The 25,331-nt window shown below is 40.9% G+C and overlaps 1 long non-coding RNA gene across 2 annotated transcripts; it reads right to left on the bottom strand.

The window, feature by feature from the left end:
• Window positions 1-888: 888 nt before the first annotated feature.
• On the bottom strand, window positions 889-2,848 carry LOC134199854 (uncharacterized). 2 transcript variants are annotated; one of them, XR_009974504.1, is made up of 3 exons: window positions 2,827-2,848; window positions 1,998-2,224; window positions 889-1,506 (listed from the first exon to the last, which is right to left on the bottom strand). It is a non-coding gene; the product is annotated as an uncharacterized LOC134199854 (long non-coding RNA). The 2 variants fall into 2 exon arrangements; XR_009974503.1 differs by having other exon boundaries at window positions 2,002-2,224.
• Between the last annotated feature and the right edge of the window lie 22,483 nt (window positions 2,849-25,331).

Raw genomic sequence — 25,331 nt, 5'->3', positions numbered from 1 at the left:
CATATTGTTAATATATTGAATGGAATGACAACGTTTATTTGTATTTTCTTTAAAATAGATCTTTGACCTTATGACTGACTGATGATCTACGACTATGCGTAAAATTATGAAATCGAGAGTATAATTCTGCATCTGATGTATTAAAATATAATGAAATAATTATTTGTGTGCAGTCTTGAAACATCATAGCATAAATTATACAGTACTTATGTACTTGGTACGATTTAAGATGATACCGTCGTCTCCACCCTGAGGGATTTTAAATGTATCATCAATAAACTGGAAAGGAGCTTTCATTGTTTCCCTATTGGAAATACTTCAAGGGGTAAGTTCGTTTGAAACCGCGTGTAGACAGAAGGCCCTCGTCAAGCCCCCAACTGTCCCTCTGACAAAACTTTGACAACTCTATAGTTACAAGTGCAGGCTTTACGAGCTCACGAATCATTATCTCATTGTTCTCGAGAAACTCAAAATACGTCGTTTACGACAACGCTTTGTTCTCCAAAATTATGATCGTACCCTCGGTTATCCTGAACCATTAGTAACATTATGTTCTCGGCTATCTTGTATATGATTTTGGCAACAACGGTAGATACAAGAATGTACAAACAATCTCAATCACTAGTAGTATTTTAGAACAATTCATGAATGATCACCATGTATACATAACATGTAATTATGATATGGCAATAACACTTCAGCTTGTAGTTATTACATTTTATTAACAATAAAACACAAATAATCTTGTAATATATTTAATAAATTAACTGATGCTTTTCCAGTTGTCGAAATTAAATCTTTACCACTGATAACTTTTTTTTTGTTTTTGATTTTTTTCTTATAAAGGCGAGAAAAAAAAGGAAAACGGCTATTTTTCTATTTCTTTTTATTGTTAGAACTTTTTGTAAAGGGAGGAAATGGTCGGACTTACGTTACGCGTTGGAGGCGGTAGCCAAGGCATGTCAGAGTTAAACTGACTAAAGCCCCCTATCGCTAAACATCCCGCGTCCGAGCCTTGGGCTGGTAGAGCTCATCCGAGGTAGAACGGGGGCAAAGCTAGACGTATCGAGCGGAGCGCATGTTTCTGCGCCACCTTGACATCACCAGATGTCAAGACCTCTGGGCTCAGACCGTGCTCGGCGCTAGAAGGCGCAGCCAACTCATACACCCTGAGCACCGCACTGGATCACAACCATCGCGGGTCAGGGAGTGCGGTCATCCGCTCTTCCGCAAAGATGTATGAACAACATTCTTATACTTAATTCGGTGGTTTGGTTGTGTGTGTATTTATTTTGTGTTTTATTTTACATGATAAGTGGTTACCTCGCTCATGGACGTCACCAATGCCGGAGCACAGCCTAGCCGCTGCCTACCGCTGAGCACTCTCCATAAGCCTCGTTTGAAGAAGAACGTGTCATAACACTCGGGAAGCACCGTAGGTGTGAGCTTATTCCAAAGCCGGATCGTACGTGGCAAAACAGATCTCTGGATGAACTGGCACTGGTACTGTGGATAACGTAGTGGCTCTAGGTAGTATGGATGAATTCTACTCCAGTTGCGGGTGGTGCAATGGTAAAAATGAGAGAATAATATCATCTTAAACTATTCCTGACAGCGATAAAACATACGGTACAAAACACAGAAAGGTCTCTCGGTAGACCCAGACTTTCTAAATTTATTTGAAACTTTAAAAAGAAAACAGAACATGGAACATCCGGCCATGACTTATGCAAGTGTACTGTTCATTCACCCGGCCCGCACTCAAATAAAGGCTCCAAAAGTCCCCATTCCGTTTTTGCAGGATAGCCGTCGGAACAACGTGCTACGTCAAGAATGTAAATCTTCATCATCATCAGCCTTTATCTGCCCACTGCTGAACATAGGCCTTAAATACGTAAATCTTCACGATGACCTAAAATTAGTATCCATCCCTAAATATAATGAAAAAGCGGCTTGACACAATAACCCTCTTATCATAGCCGCTTCAAAATACGTACATACCCGTCCAGACGACTAAGCAACACACAGACTCCGTCGTCTTAAATACGTCGTTTCCGATGCTCTATTGGTGCTTTTAGGCATTCCAAGCACCCGTCATCATTATCGTGAAATCCGTCAAATGCGACTGTGTAGGCTTTGGTGTGCAACTTAACCCAGAAAAACAACCCCTGCTTTTCTCACCGATTCTTCTCAGTGGATCACGTTTCCGACTCGTTGGTAGATTCTGCAAAGCACTGCCCGTGTTAGGACTAGTGTTATGAAAATCTCTCAGGCTGAGCCCCGTGAGGTCGCCTATACAATTGTTGAAGCTAGTTTAGCCTGCTGAGGTTACTGGGATAGGAAAAAAACGGGAAAATTTTCCAAATATGAATACCTATATATATATATATATATACTAGCGACCCGCCCTCGCTTCGCTTCAGAAACATTAAAACAACCATGAAACCAAAAAAATAAAATAAAAAATAAATAAATAAAAAAGTAGCCTATGTTCATCAGGGACAATGTCGGCTAATGGAAAAAGAATTTTTCAAATCGGTCCAGTAGTTTCGGAGCCTATTCGAAACAAACAAACAAATCTTTCCTCTTTATAATATTTGTCGAATAAAATGAGGTTATGGGTGTAAATAAAAGGGAAGACGTGATTTCAATGTATGAAATTTACATGAAATACAAACCACTAAATCGTGGCTTGGAAGGAAGGTATGCAAATGAATTTTACTAATGAGAAGTAAGTCATAATTATTTCACAACTTTTAATTATGAACTCACAAGAATTACCTAGTTAAACATTTTTAAATGCAAACCGACATAGATTGTACTCACAATGTTTCCTTTCCGAGAGCTGGAGCAAAAGTGCCGGTGTGACGCAGGTCACTCCCTTTTTATACCATTTGTTCAACATCATAACATTTAGTGTTACCCACAATATTTTTACAAAATAATTATTAAGGTAATCGATGCAGTTTTACTTTGTTAAATTGATTTGATTTTATTACAATTGATTTTAAAATATTAGCACTAAAATAATCTATCAGCGAAAGTAATTCATGTCTTAGAATTGACCAATCACAATAAATGTGACTACCACCATTTTAACAAAATGGAAGTAGTTAAAGGAATTCGGCCTCGTAGTAAAACAACGCCTAATTATTAACGACATTGACATTGCGACATTGTTCACAAATCAACAAATCGTCATTAAATAATATAAACAATAATTTTATAATGAATAAACTTAAAATAAAGTTTCTAAAAATCGTTGCGGCGACACGGCCATACTGATGCGCGATGCGTGCTCTGCATCGCTTCTGGTATGTCCTGTAATAACTGAGGTCAAGAACTTCCACAGTTCACTTAACCATTGCGTAATGAGCTTTAATGATTTTATAACGAATAAACTTAAAATGGAGTTTATAAAAATCGTTGCGGCGACACGGCCATACTGATGCGCGATGCGTGCTCTGCATTGCTTCTGGTATGTCCTGTAATAACTGAGGTCAAGAACTTCCACAGTTCACTTAACCATCGCGTATAATCTTTGCACTGTTCATTCCACATGACAACAGCACTAGCATATTATTATGTTATCGTAATTGGAAAGGATAGGGTGGTGATGGGTCGATGCTGCTAAACACAGGGGCCCTAAAGGAATGAGTGAAGGGTCGATGCTGTGCTCTGGGCGGTCTCGTACGCCGTGGTACACAGGGGACTATAATTCTTTCAGGACAGGACATTGGCTTATTGAACGCTTCCATACGTCAATAGCATCTTTTGTTTTGGCTTATTGAACGGCTCCACACGTCAATAGCATCTTTTGATTTTCTCTTTTTTATTTTCTTTTTTGCCTTATTTAACGGCTTAGGAAAGGATAGGGTGGTGATGGGTTGATGCTGCTGAACACAGGGGCCCTAAAGGAATGAGTGAAGGGTCGATGCTGTGCTCTGGGCGGTCTCGTACGCCGTGGTACACAGGGGACTATAATTCTTTCCGGACAGGGCATTTAATTGGCTTATTGAACGGCTCCACACGTCAATAGCATCTTTTGTTTTTATTGTTTTTTTTTTTTGGCTTATTGAACAACTCTGCGTGTCAATAGCACTTTTTTTTTTTTTTTTGGCTTATTGAACAACTCTGCGTGTCAATAGCACACTTAGATTACCTTGCTTTTCGACCTTTACTATGGTTCGTAAACAGATTTGTTGCTTAGATGGGTGGAAGAACTCACAGCCCACCCGGTGTTAAGCGGTTACTGGAGCCCACAGACATCCACAAAGTAAAAGTGCCACCCACCTTGAGATACAAGTTCCAAGGTCTCAAGTATAGTTATAACGGCTGCCCCACCCCTTACACCAAAACGCATTACTGCTTCACGGCAGAAATAAGCAGGGTGGTGGCTCCCACCCGCGCGGACTCACAAGAGGTCCTATCACCAGTAATTATTATTAATAATTTTTCTTTAAATGATAGTTAAAATAAGAAAAGTGGGTAGTATTAATACTCATCTCCTAATAGTCTGGCGATCTATGGGACGCGCTGGACACCGCAAGAGTATGGCATCAGCTGGCTGGTGCGATGTTGCCGCGTTGCGGGAGGGATCAACATTCGGTGCTGCATGTAGCGGCGACACGGTCGTCCGATCAACACCGCCGGGTAGTGGTGCACAACACAATTGTTCATGCGCGACTTGTGTGGTCGCCCACGATGCCCCATTACCTTTTTCACAAGGTAGCGGTCATTTTCTAAAATCCTGTAAACTTCGTAAGGCACACTCGTTGGAATCTGTGGACAGTATAGTTTAAAGCTAGCTGAAAATTTTCTAACGTCGTGTGCCATTCTGGTGTCTCGTAATCATTTTATGATTAGGCAATTTTTTAATGTTGCAATCACCCGCTCTATCTGGCAGTTAAGCTCTGCTTACGCCTGGTGCTATAGAATGTAATTCAATACCACAGACATCAAAGCCTCGGCACCCTCTGTGTCGCAGGCTAAGCCAGCGTTCGATCCGGCGCCGGTGCCCAGTGTCTCGGCTTGGGCGAAACCGCTGCCGTACACGAACACGGTTACAACTCCCTCCTCCGCGATTCGTCCCGCCCCCGCAACTCGTCCCTCTCCCGCGACTTGCCCTCCGACCGCGTCCGACAATCTCGCTTTAGCGATCGACTTCTTTCAGTCGATCAACTTTGAGCGCGTTAACGCTTTGGGCGACGCCATTCGCGCTGCCTCCACTGCACAACACTTTATCGCCGTTGTGCAGGAATACGCCGACGTATACGCGTCATTAAATACGTACGTCCTCCCCTCACTCCGCCGGTAATCAATGGCGTATATAAGTAGAATAAAGCCCCTATCCGTAACGATAGGATTTTTTAACGCTTACGGTCTCGCAAATCAACGTGATCAGGTTTCTGACTTTTTGCGTGACCATCAAATTGATATCTTTTTAGTGCAGGAGACCCTACTTAAGCCCGCGCGCCGTGACCCTAAAATCGCGAACTATAACATGGTCAGGAACGACAGGCTCTCTGCTCGTGGTGGTGGTACCGTCATTTACTATAGAAGAGCCCTGCATTGCGTCCCGCTCGATCCTCCCGCGCTCGCTAATATCGAAGCATCAGTGTGCCGAATCTCACTGACGGGACACGCGCCGATCGTTATCGCGTCCGTTTATCTTCCACCGGATAAGATCGTTCTAAGCAGTGATATCGAGGCGCTGCTCGGCATGGGGAGCTCTGTCATTCTGGCGGGCGACCTAAATTGTAAACACATCAGGTGGAACTCACACACCACAACCCCGAATGGCAGGCGGCTTGACGCGTTAGTCGATGATCTCGCCTTCGATATCGTCGCTCCGCTAACACCGACTCACTACCCGCTAAATATCGCGCATCGCCCGGATATACTCGACATAGCGTTATTAAAAAACGTAACTCTGAGCTTACACTCGATCGAAGTAGTTTCAGAGTTAGATTCAGACCACCGTCCCGTCGTTATGAAGCTCGGTCGCGCTCCCGACTCCGTTCCCGTCACGAGGACTGTGGTGGATTGGCACACGCTGGGCATCAGCCTGGCTGAATCTGATCCACCATCGCTCCCGTTTAACCCGGACTCTACCCCGTCTCCTCAGGATACCGCTGAAGCCATAGACATCTTAACGTCACACATCACCTCGACATTAGATAGGTCATCGAAACAAGTTGTAGCGGAGGACTTCCTTCACCGCTTCAAATTGTCCGACGATATTAGGGAACTCCTTAGAGCTAAGAACGCCTCGATACGCGCCTACGACAGGTATCCTACCGCGGAAAATCGTATTCGAATGCGTGCCCTACAACGCGACGTAAAGTCTCGCATCGCCGAAGTCCGAGATGCCAGATGGTCTGATTTCTTAGAAGGACTCGCGCCCTCCCAAAGGTCTTACTACCGCTTAGCTCGTACTCTCAAATCGGATACGGTAGTAACTATGCCCCCCCTCGTAGGCCCCTCAGGCCGACTCGCGGCGTTCGATGATGACGAAAAAGCAGAGCTGCTGGCCGATACATTGCAAACCCAGTGCACGCCCAGCACTCAATCCGTGGACCCTGTTCATGTAGAATTAGTAGACAGTGAGGTAGAACGCAGAGCCTCCTTGCCACCCTCGGATGCGTTACCACCCGTCACCCCGATGGAAGTTAAAGACTTGATCAAAGACCTACGTCCTCGCAAGGCTCCCGGTTCCGACGGTATATCTAACCGCGTTATTAAACTTCTACCCGTCCAACTCATCGTGATGTTGGCATCTATTTTCAATGCCGCTATGGCGAACTGTATCTTTCCCGCGGTGTGGAAAGAAGCGGACGTTATCGGCATACATAAACCCGGTAAACCAAAAAATCATCCGACGAGCTACCGCCCGATTAGCCTCCTCATGTCTCTAGGCAAACTGTATGAGCGTCTGCTCTACAAACGCCTCAGAGACTTCGTCTCATCCAAGGGCATTCTCATCGATGAACAATTCGGTTTCCGTACAAATCACTCATGCGTTCAACAGGTGCACCGCCTCACGGAGCACATTCTTGTGGGGCTTAATCGACCAAAACCGTTATACACAGGAGCTCTCTTCTTCGACGTCGCAAAAGCGTTCGACAAAGTCTGGCACAATGGTTTGATTTTCAAACTATTCAACATGGGCGTGCCGGATAGTCTCGTGCTCATCATACGGGACTTCTTGTCGAACCGCTCTTTTCGATATCGAGTCGAGGGAACCCGCTCCTCCCCACGACCTCTCACAGCTGGAGTCCCGCAAGGCTCTGTCCTCTCACCCCTCCTATTTAGCTTATTCGTCAACGATATTCCCCGGTCGCCGCCGACCCATTTAGCTTTATTCGCCGACGACACGACTGTTTACTATTCTAGTAGAAATAAGTCCCTAATCGCGAAGAAGCTTCAGAGCGCAGCCCTAGCCCTAGGACAGTGGTTCCGAAAATGGCGCATAGACATCAACCCAGCGAAAAGTACTGCGGTGCTATTTCAGAGGGGAAGCTCCACACGGATTTCCTCCCGGATTAGGAGGAGGAATCTCACACCCCCGATTACTCTCTTTAGACAACCCATACCCTGGGCCAGGAAGGTCAAGTACCTGGGCGTTACCCTGGATGCATCGATGACATTCCGCCCGCATATAAAATCAGTCCGTGACCGTGCCGCGTTTATTCTCGGTAGACTCTACCCCATGATCTGTAAGCGGAGTAAAATGTCCCTTCGGAACAAGGTGACACTTTACAAAACTTGCATAAGGCCCGTCATGACTTACGCGAGTGTGGTGTTCGCTCACGCGGCCCGCACACACATAGACACCCTCCAATCCCTACAATCCCGCTTTTGCAGGTTAGCTGTCGGGGCTCCGTGGTTCGTGAGGAACGTTGACCTACACGACGACCTGGGCCTCGAATCAATTCGGAAATACATGAAGTCAGCGTCGGAACGATACTTCGATAAGGCTATGCGTCATGATAATCGCCTTATCGTTGCCGCCGCTGACTACTCCCCGAATCCTGATCATGCAGGAGCCAGTCACCGTCGACGCCCTAGACACGTCCTTACGGATCCATCAGATCCAATAACCTTTGCATTAGATGCCTTCAGCTCTAACACTAGGGGCAGGCTTAGGGACCCCGGTAATCGTACTCGTCGAACTCGACAAAGAGGTCGACGTGCAACCTAACCCATGCATCAGCCCGCTGAGTTTCTCGCCGGATCTTCTCAGCGGGTCGCGATTCCGATCCGGTAGTAGATTCATTCGCGAAACAATTGCTCTTGAGTTGTTAGCAAATCCCACCCCTCTTGGCTGAGCCTTTGCTCGCCCACCTGTCCTGGTGAAACTGGAAAGGCCTTCGGGCCACCAGTAAAGTTTCAATCATAAAAAAAAAAAAAAAAAAAAAAAAAAAATTCAATACCAAAAGATTAACATTAAGTTTTAAAGTCTCCTAAAAATTCTCGTCCTTCATCAACGACGATCTGCCTCGGGGCTCCAAACAGGTGAACAGCTTGCGTTAAAGCTGGAAGAGTGCTATGTTGACTTGTCATCGGTGTAACGGAGCAAAACATATTTACGGAGCAAAGCATATTTGGTGAATGAGTCTACTACTACGTACTCCTGCTCATTAGGAGTCTCCAGCTTACCCGTAATGTCTATGTGTATTCCTTCAAACGGAAGGGTTGGCTTCGATATAAGGTGCAACTGTACCTGAGTAGCTCCGGATGTTTGATGTCTTATATCATGCAATTATCTACCAACTCTATAACAGTGGAGCTCATTTTATCGAAAAAAAAAAAATCTTCCTTAGTTTTATGAAGAGTTTTCTTCCCCTATATGTTTAAGAACAGTATGATTGGTTAATAAGGCTCCACAGAAACTACTTTGGTACAACAATTAGTTTCATTGCACCCAAGACATCTCTACTCTTAAATTTAAGGACATTATCTTCGAATTGGTATCCTGACCACTGTGCAGAGCATCTATAATAGATCATAATAGATCACAGTTGGCTATCACGTTGTTCAATATTTAGCCAATCCAAGTTTCTGGAAATGAAATTGACTGTCAATGGGTTCGGGTTTCTGCTTAGGAAATCCGTGTGCTGCATCCGCTCGCCCATCCTATATTCAATTTCAAACTCGAAATTTTGAAGAAAGGCCACCACCACCTTTGAATGAGAGGCAATAGGTCTCTTTTGTTGCTATCCGGAATTGCTTTCAATTGGCACCCATAAAGAAAATGCCGAAAATGTTTTATAGCTCGTAACTACAGCCTAATTTCTATGTCTGTTGTATGCATACTAAAGTAGACCACCACCACATGGTGACTTGTTAATAATCTGCACTAAAATCGCTTCAAATCCGATGCTGCTTGCATCAGTAAATAGTTCTATGGGTTCACCTACTTGAAATATTGTGAGGACCGGTGAGGAAGTTAAATGGTGAATAATGATCTGACGAGCCTGTGTATGTACGCGAGTCCATTGCCATTTGAAAGACTATATAAGAGAGCTATAGTACGCGTGAAATCAGAGCTTAAAACGACGAAAATACTCCGCAAGGCCGTTAAATTGGCGAATTTGTTTTTTAATGTTAGTCGGTATTGGGGCCTTCAGTAACGATTTGTCCGTTTTTGATTACATTACCGAGATACTCAATCGATCCTTTAACGAAGAGGCATTTATCGATGTTAATGGAAAATCCTGAATCGCGTAATGTTATTAGTATTCTCTCTAGGTATTGAAGACCACATGCCAAAATCATGACTTATGAATTTGATCCGTACACATGAGCTACACTATCATTATGAACTTGAACCGCACTACCAGGACTTCTGGCGGAAGTCCGATGCCATATCGAGTGAACTATAGTATAGACCACCTGCTAATTGGTTGATCTGATTACCTATTAAAAGGAGGGGATAATGATCACGAATCTATTTGCATTAAGCTCGCGATAGTCGACGCACATGCGATCATCACCATTTTTTTTTTTCTTTTTCACAAGTATGATTGGGCTAGAGTAAGGTGATTACTGCGGAACCACGTGTAAAAATAGCGGAATATTTATTGAGTAACGTTATTAATTAATTAATCCGATTCATTATTTAGATCACTATTCAAATTTTCAAACAAACCGGCTTTCGATTGCATGTGCACGACACAGGGTTGAGAAAACAAACGTACGCTTTGCTCAGTTACAACTACAGCTACTCCCGTTCTGCATAATAAATGCATAATAAATTTGCACTTATTAAAACATGAAAGTCAATTCGTGATCCGGTAAGATAAGACTTAATCTCAACATTTATGTCGTCAATAACACTGTTTTTAACATATTAGTAGACACTACCGAAGAGGGACCCATTCCACGTAGGTAATTAACCGTATATCGTTGTTTGCCCGGTAATTCGCAGTAGATCACTCATAACAATATTCTGTTCTGCTGTCAAAGGCTGTATCAATAATTATGTCATCTACCCTCATGCGCATAGTATTTAAATTACATTAGTTCTTTGAAATAAAATTAACGTATGAAGTAATTTGCTTTTCTCGGCGATAGCAGGTGTCGAACGTATGACAAAATTTATTGCTCGGTCTAGATAATAACGCCGGTGCCGTAGAAATACTTTTTCGTTACAGCCATGACTACATGACTAGAAAGTCAGCTTTTTTTTTTTTTTTCTACAAAAACTGCAAACGAGGCATTCGGTTATGTAGTATTTTAAGCGCTTAAGAGGTGGATGAGAATGAAATTAGGAAGTTTACTACTACGAATATAGGAAGCAACGGATATTAATTCTGGTACCGAGTAAGCAGTGCCGAAGGCGTTCGTTACTAATAGTTCCTATCACTGCATCTACAGAGTCACTATCATTGAGTTTATCTCTGGTCACACGCCTCCAGAGGATCCGTGATTGTGAAAGAAATTCCGCGATGTTTTTTTTTTTTTTTTGTATGGTCATAATTATGTTCCCTGAATAACAGCTTTCAGGTTTTAAATGTAGCAATGATATTTTGGCGTAGTTCATCTCACGTGGACGTTGTGACAATCTAGTTATCAGCCCACATTTTAGCCCGAACTTTCAGTAAACTAGTTACTTTCATATGAATATCACAGTCGCGTAATTGGTCTTGGCTAAAGAAATATGATTATACCACTCCCGAACTCAACATTTCCGTCTGGGTCATATGCAGGGTAGAAATACGTCAGATTTTAACCTTATCAGATCCCTTTGAAAGGTTTTCACTCATGCATTGCATAATTAAGATACAATTTAGGTGGTACGTTACCACTACGCTGTTCTAGTAGCGGTAGAACGTTAGCGCCACGCTGTTGTAGCAGCAGTGATATGTTGACAGATGTACTTTGTTCAGGATCGCCCCATCCGCGCGTGGTGCGTGGTGGCGAGCCCGATACCACGGGTATGTTCCGTTCTTCCATTGCTGTAGGTCAACTTGAAAAGTACTGAAATAGAAAATTTTACGAGCAGAAAAAGGAATTCGTGTCTCACTTCTGATGTCGAATAAAATGAGGTTATGGGTGTAAATAAAAGGGAAGACGTGATTTCAATGTATGTAATTTACATGAAATACAAACCACTAAATCGTGGCTTGGAAGGAAGGTATGCAAATGAATTTTACTAATGAGAAGTAAGTCATAATTATTTCACAACTTTTAATTATGAACTCACAAGAATTACCTAGTTAAACATTTTTAAATGCAAACCGACATAGATTGTACTCACAATGTTTCCTTTCCGAGAGCTGGAGCAAAAGTGCCGGTGTGACGCAGGTCACTCCCTTTTTATACCATTTGTTCAACATCATAACATTTAGTGTTACCCACAATATTTTTACAAAATAATTATTAAGGTAATCGATGCAGTTTTACTTTGTTAAATTGATTTGATTTTATTACAATTGATTTTAAAATATTAGCACTAAAATAATCTATCAGCGAAAGTAATTCATGTCTTAGAATTGACCAATCACAATAAATGTGACTACCACCATTTTAACAAAATGGAAGTAGTTAAAGGAATTCGGCCTCGTAGTAAAACAACGCCTAATTATTAACGACATTGACATTGCGACATTGTTCACAAATCAACAAATCGTCATTAAATAATATAAACAATAATTTTATAATGAATAAACTTAAAATAAAGTTTCTAAAAATCGTTGCGGCGACATATTAGTATAGAAAAATGAAATGCTGTTCGTTATTCTCGCTAAAACTCGAAAACGGCTGGACCGATTTGGCTAATTTTGGTCTTCAATTATTTGTGGAAGTCCAGGGAAGGTTTGAAAGGTAGATAAATATGAAAATGCTCGGAATTAAATAAAAATAACAATTTTGTTTTTCCTTTGATGTGTCCCCCGTCGGACGGATTCCTTTTGTTTGTTTTAAGTTTATTTTATACAAAAGTTTAGGTCTTTTATTTATCGATTGAGTCACTACGAAGTCTGCTGGATCAGCTAGTAATGAATATATTATTATAAATATTGAATTACAGTGTAATTAATATATCCTTATTTGAAAGCACTCAATTGGAAAACGAAAAAACAATTTTCCACAATTTTCAGGTTGCACTGGTCTACGACCCGTAGAGATGGACTTGTCATGAAAAATGATATCAAAGCAGGTGTGTTCATTCTATGAACGTTGGTGGATGGTTAGCCTTTGGTCATCTGACGGCACACAAGCGCCGGTAATCCTGCACTGCATCCATCATTCTGTAATCCAGGCTCTAGCTCACCACCGCTCAAAATGGCTATAAAGGGGCTTTAAACGATTACGTGCGTAAATGTTCCTTACTCCGTTCCATTCTTCATTGTTGCTGTTAATTAAAATATTATCTTAAAATCATGACTTGGGCTTTAGTGTTTTTTTTTTAATTTCATTACATGTCTTTTCTCTATGGCTTTTGAGTTGTTTTGTATTTCCACGAAATTTTAGTTCACTACTTGTTATTATTTACACCAATAGTTCACAAACTAACAATTCTTCAACGAGTTATTCAGAAAAACTGCTTACGATCTATGGTAGTCAAAGTATATTTATCAAATGAATTAAAATGTTTCCGTTGTAACTCACATATACTAAATAAATACAAAGGAATAATAAATAAGTACGTGTATTATGATTTTTCAGATTAAAAAAGAAAACTTTTAAATTATTTAAAGTAGTTTTATTTTACAGCAAGATACGGGGATATATTAGAATTTAACAAAGCGTTCTTCGCTTAATTACTAAGAAGCTGCGAATAGTTTAGTGATTTTTTGTCGATCTTGCGACAACTTTGGTATGTTATATATTTAAAATCAATTTAATATGTATTTAAAAGCCAAAAGTTATGAATTATAAAATTGGAACGATTTTCTGCTTCTTATTAACTGGCATAAAAATATTCTAAGTAGAAGACAGTAGCAATTAAACAAAGACAATATGTTAACTTCCAAATTATTCGTTCAAACATAACTTTAAGGTTACGGCTGAACCGGTTTATATGAAAATCTTGAATGATTAGAATTTTAAAACCGGTATAAACTTTATCTTAAAATTACCTACTGTAGATATAATAAAAGTAAAAACATGTTGTCTCTCTCTCTCTTGCCCTCTCTCTCTCTCTCTCTTTCTTTCTCTCTTCCTCCCTTTCTCACTTTCTCTCTTTCTCTTTGTAATTAAGCATTCTTCTTGTTTCTTCTTTCCGTCTTCTGGATCTACTTAATCTTTGGAAAGAGCTCTCTTATCGCTTATTCCAGATGGAGTACACTACAAATTGTTTGAGACTATTCCTTCGTCACGTTTTTACCTTTGCAGTAGCCATCGTAGCACAGTTCATCCTGCGATACTAGAGCGACGGTGACTCTTATGGTTTATTTGGGGAAAACGCTCGTCTTCTTTGAAGACACTAAAAAAGTGTCGTACAAGTTTTTTAAAATAAAAACTATGTAATCTAAATATATTCTAGTTAGTGTGTAGTAAGTTCGTAGGGAATTTCGAAGTTCTATTTATATATTGTCGCGTGCAATATTATCAGTCCAAAATCTCAGTCTTATCTCCAGACTGTACTTCATAGTTGGTATGAATAGTATTCATAAATTTTAGTCACTCAATGCAATGGAAAGAAATTGGACACCTAGTGTCCTATACTGTTCCTGTCTTTGTCTTTCCTGTGTTTGTTAAATTATGTTTACTATGAATAGTTTAAAATAACTATGAACTTTAAAATTAACAGAACCATATTCAAATAAAAAAGGATTTATAAGGACTATGTATTTAAAATGTATTCACCTAAATTAATTTCGATCGTAACCTGTGCGTGGGCGTACAACGTCAAAAACAAGAAGATACGCCAAAGCTAAGCCCTAGGGTTTAACCGCTACGTGCTTCGGATACGGCGGACATTATAACCAGTTTAAGCCAGAACTCCGAGAAACACCCTGAATTTCAATTAGTCGAGCCCATATCGTAATACGTCACGGGAAGTCAATTTCAATAAAATATGTAGTGGACTGGCGACGGAGCATTTACTTACTTATTTAAATTATTGACCAGCTAAAAGAGTCTCATAAAGAAGACTGAAGTATGCAATCCTGATCGCCTCGATTTCTTTTTAGTTTCTACAACTATTTCAGTTTATATCTTAAAAGTAAATATCGTCACCTGCTTATTAGTAATGCGATTCTTGTATCATTATTAAAAGTAAATGTTTAAATAAAAGAGATTTCTCGAACGAAGAAAATTATTATTCATGTCAAATGTGTTCATGCGGTCAGACATGAATTAGAGAAGCTCATAATTTTGGGTCGGATAGAGGGCAAGCGCGCCGTGGGCAGAACACCAGCCAGATGGTCAAATCTGGTTAAGGAAGCAGTTAGTGGGAGTCTTATACCATGCGCTCCATGCCACCCATGATCGAACACTGTGGAGTAAAGTCACATGTGGTCGCAATCCTCAGCAGTGAGGGAACGATGAAGAAGAAGAAGAAGTGTTCAAATTTCGATTTCATCATGGCCTAACCAATAAGACACCGGATGCAATTGTATCTAGCTAGCGTTGCGCTGCAGGCAGGTATACATTTTTATTTTGAAATACGTACCTAGCTTCCACTGTGAAGGAATAACATCTTGTATTGCACGTGTGTATTCAAACCTACAAAAATTATAATTTATAATTAGTGGTAGGGCGTTTTGTGGGCCCGCACGGGCTTGTACCACTATCCTGCCTATTTCTGCCATGAAGATGTTAACGCGTTTCGGTTCGAAGGGCAGGGCAGCCGTTGCACTTTACAAAACTGTTACTTAGCACTCATGTTTCAAGGTAGCCTTAACTCCAGGTGAGTCCACCTAAGCAATAACAAAAATGGGGATGTATATCTGCGCCGCTTCGATCTGACGCTGGCGTTTACGTCAAGCAATGCGAAACGTCGAAGCTGACTCTTTTCTTAAAGAACAGCATCAGAAACCGACACACATAGATCAAAACCATGAAGACTGTGATACAATAGCGGGAATGGATGACCTAGAGAGAGTTTATGTGGGTAGAGGCAGCGTGAGCGAACACTATACACTTGCATAAGCCATAACGGAAAGCATGCAAATTTTTGTGGAGTGTCACCTTGTTACGAAGAGAATTTGTATCGCTTTCAGATCATGGGGTAGATATGTATGTTGTTATTTTAATTTTATTTATCAATAATAGATATGGAACCTAACAAACGATCCCACAAAATTTCGTATTTGAATAAAACAAACTTTTCTTTTATAGTAAATATCTACTAGTTTCGAACATGCCTGATTACGAATTGTACATGACACAATAAAACCTCGAGCGAATTAATTTCTGTGTAAATCCAACGTTCAAAACGATTTCTGAGTAATACCTATAATATTGAAATTCACTATCTCTTAACAATCTCAATTATCGATTCCGTGAATCTCACGGTCATTCATCCTCTTAATATACTGTTCCTTTATGAACGGTTTTTTTCTATTGAATCTGAGATCTCTCAGAAAATACCAAATATATTTTTTGAAATATTGCGTGCTACAAATGTTTCGTAGAAATAGTAATACAGCTATACATATTACATAGATAGTCAACACGCAAAAAGGCGCAGTTTGAGAACACCCAAGTTGCGTAGACTGCCTTAATTCCAGTACTATTTTATCGTTTAATAATTTTATTCATTAAATCGGTGAATCAATAATCTTCAATAGTAATTTAGTAGCTGATAATAATCCTAGTAATCTTCACTAGTGATTTAATAACTGATAATCATAGCCTGGTGTTTTCTTCTTTCAAGTGACTTTCTGAAAAATATGTATCTGATATTATAATATCACACAAAACAGTACACCCACACAAAGTTATATTCGATAAAGGGGAATGATTAAAAACAAATAAGTTGTAATTTTAGTTATATTTAAAAAAGAAAAGATTTTTTTTTTTACACTCTGTTAGTAGTTACTTTATTTTTTAATAATTAATTGCAAATGTCAAATAGTGGATTGAAATGATGATCTATAAATATAATAAGGCACTGGGATAATCTGTGGGTTTGTTTGTTCGCTCACACCTCTGGAATTACTGAAAGGATTATCGGGTATTTTCACTGATAAACAGATTAATTTGGAGCAGAGTATATATAGGCTTGTATTATTCGTTTTATAAGAATAGGCTCTTGTAAAAAAAGAAGTTGACAATATGTATATGTATTTGGAATTCAGATGTATACTGTTAGATACAGACAATACGAAGCGCACTTTGATTGCCTATTACATTTTCACGCCCAAACGACTAAACCTATTTTGTTGATATTCGGTATGGAAACATAGAGAGCCCTGGGAAAGATTATAGGCTACCTTTCAACCCCATTATGAGTATGGTTTTATATTTAAGCGATATAAAGTGTAGCCCGTGCAGGCGAAGCTGCAAACGGAATGAAAATAGAATGTAAAACAAAAAATGAAATTCGGATAATATTCAATATGGTAAAATTATATTTTTATTTTACTTATTTACCGTTTCTACAAAGAAATTTGTATAAAATTACTCATTATTATTAGGAAGTAGTTAGAAATAGTAATGTTTTGAAACCGCTAACAATCTTGTGCTAATAGTAACTGGCTGATAGTATCAAGATTCAAAACACACGTAATTAACTGCGGTTGCTTCAGGATCACAGTTCGCGATTCATGTAACAAACTTGTTACGAGAAAGAAAATGAGGACAGAAAGTTTTATTACGTGCTCACTCTGTTACAAGATTATTTCCTTGGATGGATACAAAGAAGATTCGAAAAAGTTTACACTCGATATGAATTCCCTGAAGGCAGACGTGGGTACAGACTTGTTCGGGGAATTTCCACAAACGTGATCGTGTCAGGACTCTCTTTTGTTAAGTTTTATGGGTTTGCATCCGAACACACGTACACGGACGATAAACAGCTTAAAAACTGGTATTTAAATTAAACTCAAATAAAACGGAGCACGGAATTGTAAACTTTAAATGATTTACAATGAATTAATTGTAAATGTATTCATTTGAGTTACGAATCTTTTTCGTGAGACAATTAGATTCATTTAAAATATATTTGATTAATGCTAATTTTAATACATATTGTTCATAATCCTCTTCCTTCTTTGGGATGGACTATATCAATCACTTATCCCCAATAGGTAGCAGATTAAACTAGACAAGTAGCTGTTTAACGAAAAGCAATCAATCAATATACGCAGTCTTGATGATTGAAAACTATTACTATCTATCAGTAATTGATTGTGACAATTGAATTTACATACTTTTAAACTATATACTTTAATTTATATTTTTTGGAATTTGAATTGTCTCTGATCGCTTTCCAAGGCTGCTTGGAGCAAATTCTGTTAGTCTAGTCTACTACCGCTGTGAATACCCCATGAACATCTGGCCCTCAATGCGAAATAGAGACTAATCTTACAACGGCTGTCTCATCCTTTAAACCGAAACGCATTACTGCTTCATGGCAGAAATAGGCAGGGTGGTAGTACTTACCCGAGCGGATTCACAAGAAGTCCTACCATTACCCCTATTATCCTATTTACTGAGACTTTTTCAGTGGACTTTTTGGAGGATCCCGAGGAGTTACGTCCAGCGAATTAATTATAGTCGAATTTCGACCTCTGCGGGACCACTAGTATTATATTATACTATGTTAGTTGGCTGCTGGTTCTCCTTGTAATAAATAAATAGAACAGCAAAACAAATGACGTGTTAATAAGGACATTTTAAATGAACGTAAGAATTCGTAGATAACAGCTAGAGTGCCGTAGTCGAACGAAAGGAAGCTCTTATAGTACTCCCAAGCGCGTTGTCTAACAACTGGTGACTTAAACACCTTTATCCAGCACTTAGAACTTTAATTGTCGTATACTTAAAAGCATCACATAATAAAATAACGTTTTTAGTGTAATAATGTTTTTGTTATTTTAAGATTTCGACGAAATGGATTGTTGCATTATCTGTATCACAGGCTTATTATAAAGCTTTTGAGTTGTAAAAGAAAGCAAAATTAAAAACTTTAAACAAATTTAAACAAGAATTGACCTTTTTTCACACACCTTTTTGTTAAGCTGATCCTATTTCATAGTCACACAATAAAATATGTTCTTAGATTACTATGTTTCACTTACCCCTAATTGCTCTAGTACGTCGAACATTACTTGATTGATATACAAACAGAGTCCACAAGATGAACACAAAATAGTTAATGCGGACAGATATATACTTAGACAATCTGTTATTCACCGTTTATCTTGACGCTTACGATCTGATATATTGCGTACAAGTATATGAATATCGCACTCTGTCATCCTGGCGGGTGAACTAAATAGTAAACACATCAGGTGGAACTCGCATACCACAACCCCTAACAGCAGACGCTTGGACGCGTTAGTTGATGATCTCACTTTCGATATCATCGCTCCGCTAACCCCGACTCGCTACCCGCTAAATATCGCGCATCACCCAGATATACTCGACATTGTAAGCCCCTCAAGCCAACTCGTAGCGTTCGATGATGACGAAAAAGCAGAGCTGCTGGCCGATAAATTGCAAAGCCAGTGCTCACCCAGGACTCAATCCGCGGATCCTGTTCATGTAGAAATAGTAGATAATGAGGTCGAACGTAGAGCCTCCTTGCCACCCTCGAACGCGTTATCACCTACCACTCCGATGGAAATTAAAGACCTGATCAAAGACCTACGTCCTCGTAAGGCTTCCGCTTCCGACGAGATTTCTAACCGCGGATTATTAAACTTCTACCCGCCCAACTCATCGTGATGTTGTCATCTATTTTCAGTGCCGCTATGACGAACTTTATCTTTCCCGCCGTGTGGAAAGAAGCGGACGTTATCGGCATACATAAACCCGGTAAACCCAAAAAGCAACCGACGAGTTACCGCCTCATGTCTCTAGGCAAACTGTATGAACGTCTGCTCTACAAACACCTCAGAGACTTCGTCTCATCCAAGGGCATTCTCATCGATGCACAATTCGGATTCCGCGCAAATCACTCACACAGGTGCACCGCCTCACGGAGGCAGAGGCTCACATTTTCGTAGGACTTAACCGACCTTAACCGTTATAACGCCTCAGAGATTTCGTCTCATCCAGGGGCATTTTCTTTCAAACTATCCAATATAAGCGTGCCGGACAGTCTCGTGCTAATCATACGGGACTTCTTGTCGAACCGCTCTTTTCGATAACGAGTCGTAGGACCGGCTCCTCCCCGCGACCTCTCACAGCTGGAGTCCCGCAGGCTCTGTCCTCTCGCCGCTCCTATTTAGTTCATTCGTCAACGATATTCCCCGGTTGCCGCCGGCACATTTAGCTTTATTTGTCGACGACACTACTGTTTACTATTCGAGTAGAAACATGTCCTTAATCGCGAGGAAACTCCAGAGCGCAGCCGTAGCCCTAGGACAGTGGTTCCGAAAATGGCGCATAGACATCAACCCAGAGAAAAGTACTGCGGTGCCATTTCAAAGGGGAGACTCCACACGGGTTTCCTCCTGTATTAGGAGGAGGATTCGAACATCCCCTATCACCCTCTTCGGCCAACTCTTACCTTGGGCCAGGAAGGCCAAGTGCCTGGGTGTCACCATCCATCCATGCACCATCCATGCATCCATGACATTCCGCCCACATGTAAAATCAGTCCGCGAACGTGCCGCGTTTATTCTCGGCAGACTCTCTACCCCATGATCTGTAAGGGAAGTAAAATGTCCCTTTGAACAAGGTGACCCTTTACAAAACTTGCATAAGACCCATCATGACTTACGCGAGTGTGGTGTTCGCTCACGCGGCCCGCACACACATAGACACCCTCCAATCCCTAGTCGTTTTTGCAGGCTAGCCGTCGGAGCTCTGTGGTTCTTGAGGAACGTCGACTTACACGAAACCTGGACTTCGAATCGATCCGAAAACACATGAAGTCAGCATCAGAACGTTACTTCTATAAGGCTATGATAATCGCCTTATCGTTGCCGCTGCTGACTACTTCCTGAATCCTGATCACGCAGGAGCTAGTCACCGTTGACGCCTTAAACACGTCTTTAACGGATCCATCAGATCCAATAACCCTTGCATTAGACGTCTTCAGCCCTAACGTGCGTGGTGGCCAATGATACTTCTTAACTAAGACGATTTCCAAAGAATGGTTACACTATGATCCACTTCGATTTCTGTAATGGAAAGACCACGTTAAAGTATAATCACCATGCAGTTTTAAAAATCTTTAAGACAGTTTCGGCCCTAAGGATCAGTTTTCTTACCGTATCTGAGAAACCAGGGGCATAGAGATCTCACCGCATTATGATTTCTTCTGGGATGTTACACTACGGGCTACGCAGATGACGATCTTTTATTAGTAGAGACAGACTCTCGGTCTGAAATTGATTGAAAAGTCGGTCTGAAAAGCCAAAACATTTATCGATTTAAAATCGAATTAAGTGATCAGAATAGTCCCGATTTTTCATAACAAATGTTCCAGCTTCTAGTCGAAGAAAACCATGATGTAGCTCTTCATGAGCAATTTCTGGAAATCAGGATAAAAGACAGTCTCTTAAAATTGTCCTAAAAAGTCACGTTTAATAAAGATATATAACAAATAGGTGAAAAACAAAGCGTATTTTTTTGTGATTTGATTATAATATTTCCTATTCCTATTCTATTAGATTATCCTATTTGGAGTATTCCTATTAAATTCCTCCTTTTAATATATGGAAAATTACCAATAGAGTTAAGTTGTTTTATATACTGTTCACCAGGCTCACAAGTCCCGTCCTGCCCAACAAAAATTACCCAAAAGGTCAACGACTAGAATTGACATTTCTGTGTGAGGCAGAAATGTCAATTTCTTTTTTCTGGTGCGTAGAAGCTTGTAGTACTGATGTACTAGTTTTATCCTTGTAAAATTAGAAACACAACATCATGCGTCACCTACTAACATAGTCGAAGCTAACGAATATTTATTACCGCGTGACAGAATGTATTATGCAGGTCTTGTGACAAGTGGAGGAAATTTTGAGGCAGACGTTTTTACCACAACTCTTACCTTAAATATCGTTATATGAAAAGTTATTACTACGTTTCTCGCCTTTTTAATAATTGGATGAGGAAAAAGTTTCTTCAATTTTTTTAAGAAAATTCACTACATTTTTTAATATGTTATAACATATATATATGACGGCGTTAACGATATTTGTTATATAGCACGTGCAATAGGAGTGACTCACACAAGCCAGGTGCGCCGGCCGTGTCGTTCCACTCGTAAACAACAGCTGCAACAGTAGTGACTCATAAGCCAGCTGCGCCGGCTAGTATAAAAAGGCGGAACGTGCCTTGAAATGAACATTCGTTGGACTGCGCTTGCCTGGTGCACTTACTATATCCTTGTTACGTTGTGTGATTCAGTGACTGTTGTACGTACTGGTTAAAGTTGGACAAGCGTTAAAGTGAATTGTTAAGATAACATATTGTTGATTAAATCAGGAATCAAAAGTGACATCGTTTTACTTGGTGTTCAACAAGATAATGTCTACCCTCAAGCCTACATCAGAAGTGAGATCAGGACTCTACTCTCACTGGCGTGACGTGTTTGAACATGTTCGAAGTACAGCAAAAAAAAACATGATGCAGATCAGAATACTAGTAGTGGTACGCCACAAGAGCGTGAATGCAGCATACGTAAGTCGTGTAATAACGTCTCTGTTACCTCGATGGAAGATCTGAGCCACGAAAAAATCGTCACATCTTACGTTCTGGCTCATGTTGCCCAGTTTGACTGTCGACTTCATCACATGGCATTTACTAACGGAAATACAACACGTAACAAGCTATTGCAAGAAATTAAGGCAAGTGCAAATCTCAAGTGAAACTTCGATCGCAATAATGGATCTGTCATGACGAGTGGGTAGTTTCGACACGAATCGTTTTTAAGCCAATGACTACTGCTAGAGTTACATGGCACTAGTACAGTAAACCAGGACATGAGACTGTGAATTGTCGCTGAAATTTTAGAATCTACTCGATTCAATACCAATAACACTACACGTTCGATGACTTCGGGCTCCAGCAAGCAAGCAAACAAGAAAGCAAGCAAGTTTCCGTGGGGAAGAAAAATTTACATATCTGAAGTCGTCGTGACCTGTAAGATAAGACGTCCGGTGCGTTCGTGTCTGGCGATGCGGCGGTGTTCGGGTTCCGCTGGCGGATGCAGGTTTTTCCGGTGAAGTGCGTGCTTGTGCGTGCTTGACAAGTGTACGCGGTTGGCTTCCTCAGTGTGGGAGTAACATCGTGTAAGAGAGGTGGAACCCGTAAAATTGTAGTTTGCGTGGTGGCTGGTAAGATTTGTTGCGGTCAGAAGTTTGCATGGTGGTAAAATGTCTTGTGAGTCTGCACAGGTAGCCGGAGGTGAGACTTCCGCGGTCGCGGCCCACCCAGTCCCTCGACGGTACGGAGGCCGGCCGACGGGTCCGCCAAACGACGAGATCACGCCTCCAGCACGGACTGCCGATATTGGAGCTCCCGCGCTCCGACTGCACTTGCGCTAGGGCGCGCCGCCTCGTAGGAGACTGTGAGGTGCTGTGGCAGGTCCAACCAGAGACGTCAACGTGTGTTCCAGAGCTTCAGTGTGTTACAGATAAGTGGTTTTGGCTCCCCCTTTATGTTCCATTCAGGGTCAGAATGTAGTCTTATAAAACAAAGCCATAGTAATTTATTCAATGGTAAGCGGTTTCATGAACAAGTCACCGTAGTCACCCTAGACACGTCCTTACGGATCCATCAGATCCAATAACTCTTGCATTAGATACCTTCAGCTCTAACACTAGGAGCAGGCTGAGGAACCCCAGTAATCGTACTCGTCGAACTCTACAAAGAGGTCGACGTGCAACCTAACCCATGCATCAGCCCACTGAGTTTCTCGCCGGATCTTCTCAGTGGGTCGCGATTCCGATCCGGTAGTAGATTCATTCGCGAAGCAATTGCTCTTGAGTTGTTAGGTCTCCTGCGGAGGCGCTCGGGCAGTTCTTAGCAAATCCCACCCCTCTTGGCTGAGCCTTTGCTCGCCCACCCGTCCTGGTGAAGCGGGAAAGGCCTCCGGGCCACCAGTAATCTTTCAATCATCTGCAGTTTTGGAAAACGATAGGTATAAGTTGAGACATGTAAATGGTTCTAGTGTACAAAGTTCCCCATGAAAACTTACGCGAAGTACCTCGAGGCCCGTCAGGCCTACTAGAAATTTTGAAAATTATAGTGACGATGACGTGACGGCGTATACAGATGGGTTAATTAATCTTATTCAATTTTTGTCCGCAAATAGCGATACAGCAAACATAGTCTGTGGGTAGTGATACAATGTCTGTAAGCTCAGGCACCTCAGGTGCAGGTGTTGGAATTGTAGAAAACGATGGTCGGTCTCGCACTATTTCTGAAGAAATTCCGTATAAATGTTCTGGTTTAAGAAATGTTTTAACAAACGCTACCGTACACGCAGATTAAAAAAAAAAAGAATAGAATTGTATGTGGCTAGAGAGATGTTAATCCGGACTAGCAAAAAAAAAAGAGAAAAAAAAAAAAAAAAGAAAGTGTGTAGTCATTGAAGGGTCTGTCCGGTCCAATGGCTTGGCTATAGGGATTTTCATCCAGATTAGCCACAACAATTAGCTACAGGGATTGCGATCCGGTCTAGCATTATCCGGTCCAGTTCGAAAAACTGAAGGGATAACAATTCCGATGTAAGTTAAAAGGGACATACTTACATACCTGAAGAGTTTTAAATGAACTGGCCCAGGTATGTAAGCAGTCTGAAGGTTATTTATAGCCAGTATAGGATTTTCTGAAGAATTATGCGAACCGAACCGTACTAGATTGTTAATATCATAGACCACGTTTTAAGTTGCATCCGTTAATGTCAGGATGAACGAACACGTTTGTTGTTCACAGACATACCATAAGAATGCGCGCACGAGGACGAGCGCACGTCAGTATGGCCGTGACGGCGTTAACGATATTTGTTATATAGCACGTGCAATAGGAGTGACTCACACAAGCCAGGTGCGCCGGCCGTGTCGTTCCACTCGTAAACAACAGCTGCAACAGTAGTGACTCATAAGCCAGCTGCGCCGGCTAGTATAAAAAGGCGGAACGTGCCTTGAAATGAACATTCGTTGGACTGCGCTTGCCTGGTGCACTTACTATATCCTTGTTACGTTGTGTGATTCAGTGACTGTTGTACGTACTGGTTAAAGTTGGACAAGTGTTAAAGTGAATTGTTAAGATAACATATTGTTGATTAAATCAGGAATCAAAAGTGACATCGTTTTACTTGGTGTTCAACAAGATAATGTCTACCCTCAAGCCTACATATATATATAGTTATATACAATATAACAATATATACAAACTATTGTTTATTCATATTTAACTAAAGTATGTAGGTACTGGTTCTGATCAAAATACCGCGACAATTGGTTTTATCAGTCCTCTCGTGATGTTAACCTGACACTGCCTAAAGAATTCTGAAGAGTCCGAAACAGGTGGAAATCTGAAGGTGCAAGCTCAGGACTATAAGGCGGATGCATTAACACCTCCCAGCTAAGCTCTCTTAATTTTTGCTGAGTGGCTAAAGATGGGTCTAGCGTTATCATGATGAAAAACCACACCCCTTCTGTTGATTAATTCCGGCCGTTTTCTCTCAACTTCTTGCTTTAATCTCATCAGTTGTTCGCAGTATAGTTCAGATCCGATGGTCCTATCTGGTT

This window comes from Bombyx mori, chromosome 12, assembly GCF_030269925.1.
Source record: "Bombyx mori chromosome 12, ASM3026992v2".
Classification (NCBI taxonomy): domain Eukaryota; kingdom Metazoa; phylum Arthropoda; class Insecta; order Lepidoptera; family Bombycidae; genus Bombyx; species Bombyx mori.
Note: the sequence above shows the minus strand (reverse complement) of the source record. Positions and strands in the feature narration are given on the sequence as shown.